Source organism: Sprattus sprattus (genome assembly GCF_963457725.1).
Source record: "Sprattus sprattus genome assembly, chromosome: 2".
Taxonomy (NCBI): Eukaryota; Metazoa; Chordata; class Actinopteri; order Clupeiformes; family Clupeidae; genus Sprattus; species Sprattus sprattus.
In genome coordinates this window covers 61,844,280-61,853,517 of record NC_137921.1, presented here as the reverse complement: position 1 = coordinate 61,853,517, position 9,238 = coordinate 61,844,280, and positions in this window count along the sequence as shown.

Genomic DNA, 9,238 nt, shown 5'->3' with positions numbered 1-9,238 from the left:
TCACCTTGCCCAGCGGACGTCCCTGCCCCCCTCTACTGTGCAAAGCTTAGTCTGTGCTGCAAGCAAAAAAAAGAAACAAATTCTCAGCTGCCCAACTTCCCCACCACCTCAAATATCCATCTAACTCTGCAGCTCCACCATTCACCACTACCCTGCTGTGTTTTCCCAGGTCACACTGGCAAAGGTGCTACATCTATGAAAACCATGCTAGGTGCTACATCTTCAAGTACAAGACATTGAGCACAGAAAGGCAACTGTTGTTCATGTCCTCAAAAAAGGACTTTAAGTGTGTATGCTCGTTTGTGTGTGTGTGCACTCACATGACTAAAAATAACCCCCTGTAAGGACGGCCATTAGATCATATGTGGATGAGCTTCTTTACTACGGCCTACAAAGGACATGTTGTTAGCAGTTCCAAATGCGTCTGAGTTATGCACCTCGCGTCCCCGAGACCATGGGGAAGTTATATGTCTCAGATGACCAATAAACAAGTCGTCACATTCCTGTGATGCATGTTAGGATGTCACTTGAACGCTGGAGAAGAGCTAGACAAAACACAACCCAATCATGGCATGTGTTTCCACAATGTTACTTGCCGTTAAAAAAGCACAAAAGCAACCACTCTTAACCATGCTAATTTTGCCCTCTCCCCCCCATACTCCATCTCTCCACTGTGGCTCTGAAACAAAGTTCTGTGTTTTACAGTTTTGTCATGAGCAGGCAGTAATTTACATCAGACGCACAGACAGAGAGGGCTGTTCTGCTTTGGTGAGCAGTATGCAAACACACTCGCCTGAGCAGGGAGCGGTGCTGGGTGACTCTGTCAGCAAGCCCCCAGCTTTAAAGCCCCTTATTTGCATCAGGGCACATCAACACTCCGTAAACCCCTGTGCAAACTAGCGGAAGAGTGATAGCCACACACTTTCTCTCTCTTACGCTCTGTCTTTCTCTTTCACACAAAAACACACACACACACACAAACTCTCTCTCTCTCTCTCTCTCTCTCTCTCTCTCTCACACACACACTCACACACACACAAACACACACACACACACACACACACACACACACACACACACACACACACACACACACACACACACACACACACCTAAACCAACATTTATAATTCATTCACTCTCAGAAAGTGTATTTCATTCTTTGTCTTTTAAGATGAGACTGTGGCAGATTTATTGTTCCTTTGGTCCCTTTCAAAGTGTGGGAGGAACAGTCACACTGAAGGCATTCATCTGACCAGACTCTTACCCCCACTTGCCCCCTCCAGCCCCCACCTTGCCTGTGGCCTTGGCCTGGACTGTGGAAGAGAACAATGCTGTGCCCTGGTGAACGCCATGGCACTGCCATCACATCAGTGGCCTAGGTCTGTCCCACACTCCCCATGGCCAACTACTCACACAATGTTTTGGTATGATCTCATGAGATACAGGTTGGAAATCTGCTCTCTGATTTAGATGGAGTGTTTATTAACCTTCACTAAACATTCTCAAGATTTTAGATATTTGGGATAGAAGGCAATCATGAGGACATTTAGTGTCTTCAATAAAAAACACATAGCCTATATCCGCTTAATAAAACACAGTAAGCACGGTACAGAATAGGCTACATGATTTACATCTTGCAACTTGCTCAAGGGTAGAGGGAATGGTTCACGTCATCTCGTATCACAAGCATTTGGTTCAAGTAAACCTATGTTATTCAAGTGAGTTAATTCCTTAGGTGGATTTATTTCTATTCGGTTAACAATGGGGTTAGCGAGTGAATTTACTCCTGTTAATATGGTTGTTAGCATGGTGCCGCTGTTAGCAAGTAAATACCTTTTTAGCATAGTGAAGCTAGCAGGCAAGTTTATTTTAGTTTTTGCATGTTGAAGAAACAACATGGACAGTACAATATAACAGCACCCGAATATTTGTTCCATAGCAAAAGCAGGAGTGGAGCTGGGTACTGTTCGGCGTAGCTCGCTAAGCGGTTTAGCGAGCTAAATTCCAGGCTAAAAAAAGAAAACGCTCCTTTTTTTGGTTCGGCGAAGCAACCTCTGATAAATTAGCATAGTAACATATCACTTAGCACTAACCTGCTCCAGGGCAGGCTAACATAAGTTTAGCTGGCTAAGCTTGCCACACCCCGGCAAATGGAATTGACCAAAGAGTCATATTAGATAGTTTGATTAGCGTAGGGAGAGAGATATTTGCGATCGCCAAGATCCATTATTCCATCATGATGAGTTCTTGTATGAGCGCTACCGATTCAGCCGACAAGGAATAATTAATTTAAAAGACCTTCTCGAGTCATTTATCGCTAACACCACAGTCAAACATTGAATGTCTTTTATTGCAAGTGGTAGCCTTCATTTTTGTAATGTCGGCGATGCGGAGAACAAAGCACTCATAATTATATGACCGTGGCATTAGTAGGGAAGACTGAGTACCGTTGAGACATGGGTACAGTTGATACACCCGAAATAACTTGCATGCGCAGCAATCCTGAGACGTGATTTTTAGTTTGCACATGAATACTAACGTCTTCTTTGATCCCAGGAAAATTGAGCACATAACCCATCTCCCTTACGGAGATATTGGCGAAGTTGTTTTACCTACTTTAACTTACGTCATTGCAAACGTGTCTAGTTTTTGTGCAGTAGTGAATAAAGTCTCAGTCTACTACACCATACATAGCACATCATTTTTGTAGATAAGGTGGATGCATGATAAGAAGACAGAAATACACACAATTTCTTTTCATTTCTTCAATTTATTGAATTTAGTCAGTCATTTTATTCAAAGCTACTGTATATACAAGGATAATGTAAAACTATAATTGATGCAGAAGTGAGGGGAAATGAACTAGCACTCTATTGAGTTCAAACCTTGAGCTCTATCCACTGCACCAAAGTCACATATGCCTTTTATCAAAAGATATCACCCAGTACAGAGCCCATAGACACTTTCTTGTATTGCTCTTGCAGCGGCGCCAGTGTTGGATTTTGCCATGATTATGGTCTTGAATTCTTCATAACGCATTCATGGTCATCTCCTGCCTTAACGAAGAAAAAAATGAGTCTTTTTCTTTTCTTTTCCTGCCTTTTGAAGCAGGACGTGCACGCGCAATTTAGCTGATGAGTTTAGCCTGGGGGACATTAGCTTCATGTTTAAGGCGTTTATCACCCGTCGACGGACCGGTATAGCCTGTTCTCATTTAGCGAGCTAGATTTTCTCATTTAGCGAGCTAGAGTGATTAACTTAGCTTCAGTTCTACGCCGAACAGGGCCCAGGTCTGCAATGGAAGTAGCAACTAAAAGGAGAGAGCAAAATGAAGATAATTAAAAAAAACTGTTATTTTTACTGTAGATGATGAGATGTTGTATCTTTGACATTCAGATGTATAGATCATTTTTTTTATGGGTCAAAAAAAGTGTTTGTTAGTTCTATTCCCCTCACATGAAAACCTTGTCCAAATATATTTAATTCAGTTTGCTTTAGCTAGACCTTTTTTTCCTTTTATGTGTAGCTCCCAAAGATCTCACATTTTTCCTAGTCATGTAATCTGAATTAATGCTGTCTGTGAGAGTGGACTTGAGAGAGGAGTAATTTCACATTTACTTAACCTCTGGAAAAGGCTAAACACACCACCCAGAGCAGCAGAGGACTGTGAGGCCAGCCTGCAAACTGGTGTAATTAAAATGGAGGTCGGTTTGTTATGATTGCGATCGTGTTGCTCCCCACCGGAGCGTTGAATCACTCAGGGAAGGTAAAAGGGGCAGCGCTCCACGTCACAGTGGGGGGTGTATGAATGCTGACCTCCCAACCCCTCAGATATCCTCCTCACATCAAGGCGAGACAGCTCCGCAAACTGAGGTTCTCACCCCAGGGTTCTTGATCCCTCAGTTTCTTTCATGGCCTTCTTGGGGCAGTAGTGAGAGGTGTCCATTTCAGAAAGTTCAACCTGACAGGTCATACACCAAGTCACATTTTCTCTGTATGAATAGAAGAAAATAGAGACAATCGGAAGACACTTTTGAATGAATTTATCAACAGGAATGATTTGGTTCTATTTAAATATGCAATTTTAATGCTGTAGTCCAATGCAGATGCTTTGCTTTGGAGCATGATATCACTAGTGTTTTTAGTGGCAGTGTCTGTATTGCCTGGAACTGTAGCAGCCATTTCCGGAGGATCATGCCCTGTGATATCTGACACCATGGGGTTTTGTGTCGTGTGTACTCTATGTTTGAATCCTCTTTCTCAAACACACATTCCTCACGGCAACACTGTTGATGTAGTAGGGTTGCGCATCTAGAAACCGACGAAGGCCGGAGATTGTACCATGCACAAGAGTTTTGTATACTGAAATGTTTTTCTAAATATTTGTAAGATGCTCTTGAAAACACAAATAAAACAGGATGAATTCGTATTCAGACCCAATTCTGTTTGGTAACATCAGCTCCTTTACTTTAAAACATGAAAAATTGATTTGGTTATGGACTATTAATGAATCAAATGAACTAAATATGGTTTTAATGAATACATTTCTCATAATGTGTTATATAAGGGATTTGCACATTCTACTATTCTAAAGTATCCACCCGTTCACCAGAGTTCAAACATTCCCAAAAGATGTTTTGGGTCCCATTGCTGAAGTGTTTCTGAATCCCAGATGGTGCAGTGGTACTTTAACAGCCAATTGATGTATTTACATGATTGGAATGTTTAGTTCATTGAGTCCAAAAGCACAGATGCAACTCAGTGCATTCCCACCCAGCTTGCACACAGACCAAACTCTGAGGCAAATATTTCTCCCTTACATTGCAGTACTCAGGAATAACTTTGTTTGGAGCCACACATAAACATTCAAGGTGGTGTTGCTCACTTGTGCTTGTTGGCAGTGGGTGTAGTTGAGGAATGACATCTATAAAGTCGTGCCTTAATTTATATATAAAGGAAGACCTAGTGGCTCATAAATAAGGTTGCCCTAGCGGAGCTAGCTGAGACACAGGACAATTTGATGTGCTCTGTTGAGAAATGACTTTCCCCAGGGGATGCAGGCTCTCCACTGCTATAGAGGGGAAAGAATGCTATTTATTGCACATTTTATAGTTTGTTCTCTAACGCTCTGTTTGTGCATTGAGGCCCAGACAGGGAATCAGGACTAAGGGAGAAGAGAGAGAAACGGGGAGATCAGAAAGGATAGCGAAAGAAGAGAGGGCTGATGTGAACCAGATGTGGAGAGAGCTTTATATGAGAGAGAGACTTTAACAGAAGGGAGGGGTGCTCAGTAGGAAAATGAATGCTGATATCTATCAAAAAACCACCCACACAACAAAACTGTAGTCAAGGCATGACTTCACCAAGCAAAGAAACCCTGACGCAAACTGCATTGTGAAATATGTGCTCTATGATGTATGCTGTAGGTTCTTGTAGTAGCTTGTGGTTTTAAAAATGCTTCTCAGTCTAGTTTACAGTCTATGAAGAAACATGTGTCCACCTTCTGACGAACATCTGGAGAGTAGGCTTTATTTAGACTGTGGTAAAACAACCCTCACCAGACTGCAGTTGGCCCACATGAAGGGCATGGATGGCAGGGCAGGTACCGTCTCGTACATCATCAGAAGAAAGCCAAGAGCTGCAGGCTCTCTCTGATTGTACAGAAGGTCTGAATGAGAAGAGCAGCAGAAGTCACAGAGACAGCTGGGGAATGTTCCTCTCCATCCGGCTGGCCTTAAGAGGGGTTCCGGAGTCTCTGCTGAAGCAGCCCCTGTTGTACACAGCTGTTGTGGCTGAGCCTATACTAATGACTGGAGCCCTGATCTCTCCCAATGTCCTCCACATTACTGGGCTGGTCACTATCCTGTGCATGTAGTATAGCAAACACTCTGTTAGCTCACATTTCGCCTAGCCAGGCGATAATTAGCCAAAAGGTGTGTGTGATGTGACACAACAGCACATGAACATGGAGGTTGTGGCAAGGAGGACACCTTGTGGCCGGGTCTAGTTGCAATCTGAAAGGTGACAATTGTGCATTACAAGATCATGTAAGAGTATCCATGCTGCATATACCTCCTTCATACAACCATTGTATGATCAGTATGAAAGTCAAAGCTCAGATTGTATTCGCCCTGAACACCCAAAAAAACAAGACTGATAAGAAAACAGGGTTTGGGAGGGAGACTATCAGCATGTGAATACTACCGCAATGTCGTCTGCCGTTGTCTTACCGAGCTGCGACTCACGTCATGTGAACCACACCAGCAGAACCTGTTATCAGTTGATCAGGATAAACATGACAAGTCCACTATCCTCTCCATGACCCCTGCGCCTGTTAAAGCCTGTTTATGGAGGTTAAAGACAAGAAAGAGGGAGAGGGAGAGGGAGAGGGAGAGGAGAGGTAGGTCTCTGAAGAGAGCGGTTGACCACGGGGGTGTATGCCATGTTTTAGTCTCCTTTGTCGTTTGGATGCGAGAGCAGAGTCGGCTGAGCCCAACAACTCAACTCTGCACGTGAAGTCTCACACAGCCAATCACAGTTGCAGATCTCTACCTTTTGAAGTCTCATCACTCCACTAAAATCAAAACGTCTACTGTCTCAGGCACACTTGGGCATTGCATGGTTGTGGCTACACTGCTGGGTGAAAATGATGTAATGGAATGCAACACTGAGGTTTAGGGGAATTCATATAGGAATGCAAGCTAACTAGGTCACACACAGAGCTTAGATTAGTCCCATGTGTGGAGGATGTGTGAGAAGCCAGTATGTCAGTATGGAAAAGCGACCTCAACATAGTGCTGAGAGCGCCCCCTATTGATGGAATATTATAATGTGAGTGACAAAGCTGACCAAATTATTTTGGGGGGATATACAATATACATATTGATGTTTATGAATAAGAGTGCTTGATAGAAGAACTTGGCGAATATGTTTGAAATATTTTAAATATTAGTAGGCAAATACCACAAAGATGAGTTAGCATGAGATGTGCGTGCCATCACGCAAACCACTGGAAATGAAGTATGGGTAAAGGAACAAACCATGTGGTTGTGAGGTGGTATCTCTTTTTGACATTTGTTCAATCCAACGTGCCATACATGTTATTTATGAAAAACATGATACATTGCAATGCTGAACACAGTCGATCTCCGAAGATTGGTCCCATAAGAGGACTTTCTGCAGCCCCCCCCCCCCCATGTGAACATGCAGGAATGGCACATTATTGCTTTTTACCATTCAGACCTTCATAGTCTCAGCTCCTTCAACACAGACTTAAAGACTCTTTAGGGAACATGCATCAAACATGGTTGTACACACACAGCCTTGATGTAAATGTGTATGTTGAACCGACCCATGCTGTGCGATGAGGAGAGCCAACTCTAACTATACTCCAGACCATGGAGAGCACATACACCAGTGCAATTACACATCACATCTTAAATCAAAAGGCATTTCAAGTTCCAACATAAATAATATATTCTGTAAACCACTTGGAAGCAAGAGAAAGTGGGAGAGACTTCAAAACGAGCAAGGAGTTAATCACTGCGTACCCTCACCCCATTAACATCCTGTTCTGCTGGGCTTATATGGTCTTGACTAACCACACACATAGACATCTAAGCCATCTTAATTACACAGGGATCTCCCTCAAAGAGAATAAAAAATGACAAATTATATGAATTTGCATTATGAGCCTGAAGCAGCAGGAATCACCCCTCAACACTGGAGATAATCACACTGCCTGAGTGGGATGTCAGGGGACAGATGCCCCTCATCTGATCTGATCAGGCGGCTGGTTTGATGAAGGCTGCCGCCTCTCCCTAGGTTCCTGGCACACAGTTCCCCACGCACAGAAGTTTCTGATGGGAATTATTTTTTTTGTTCTCTTTGTTTGAAGAAGGCCAGCCAGCCAGTGGTTCTGTTCGGGCAACTCTTGTCAAACTAATGACAATGCCACACAGAGGCACTCCCGGGAGTCCAGTGGAACTCTCCCTAACTTCACCCAGATCACCATCAGTCATTCTGACATGATATGATTGTGTGTGTGGCCCTGTGCTGATGATAGTATTGCGGCTATTTATATTTCAGACAATCCAAATGTGTGTGTGTGTGTGTAAGGTATGAAATTATACTGAGAAACAGCATATTCCTTCACATAATTAAATGTGTAACACAATGTATTTTCCATGCAGGCTCACAGATATGAGGGAACCAGGTTGCTGAATGAATATTGGCAGAAGGAAGGCAGCCTTCTTCCCCAGAATAGACCATCATCTCTGAGTAGTTTTTCCACCCCAGGAGTCATCTTGCCGTGCCTGTGAAGCAGGACCCGTATGAAAAGACCACTGTACATGAACCCCATACCCCAGTCCATACATTATAAACTAAATGCTCTCATTAGGGGGAATTATGCACACAGCACAAAATGCTAGCCACTCTCTTTCACGCATTATCACATCAAATATTCATGAATGGCAGTCGTCCTCTCTGGCATGTTTAAAAATAAGCATGGCTGCCATATTCTCTCTCTCTCTCTCTCTCTCTCTCTCTCTCTCTCTCTCTCTCCTCCTTCTCTCCTCTCTCTCTCTCTCCTCCCTCTCTCCTCTCTCCCCTCTTTCTCTCCTCTCTCTCTCTCTCTCTCCCTCTCTTTTCCTCCCTCAGTCGCTCGCCTGCACGCCCACTCTTATTTCAGCTACTTCTATTTTTTTTTTTTTTACATATTTTCTGAACAGTCTAGTATGGTGGTTTAAATAATTTATTATCTCATGTTCACAGGCTAATTAACTTGGTATATACAAACATATAGGGATATATGCATACATATAGTATATACACAAATTATTGTTTTCATTCAGCTTGAAGGAACGTGTTGTTGATTTCCTTAAAAGCCAGATTGGCCAGTTGATGGTACCCTCTTTTTTGGGGTTTTTCTTTTTTTTCGGACCATTGGTATACGCACTCATTCTGAGTAGATGAGTCAACAACACTGAAATATTACTCATTAAAGATTTAATTAACAAGCTAATTAAATCCCTGTCACTTGTAGTCTCACAGTTCAAATCAACATGACAATTTATTACTGCCAATTTAGTGCTAATGTCCATGGCCGACATCTCATCCGCATGTCCCTCCCTAGGCTCTTCTTCATCAGAAAAATGAATGGGCTTTGACTCATCTGCCTGTGTGCGCCCGGCAGTGTTCTGTGTCTCTGGCCACAGCAGACAGTGGTGTGTCT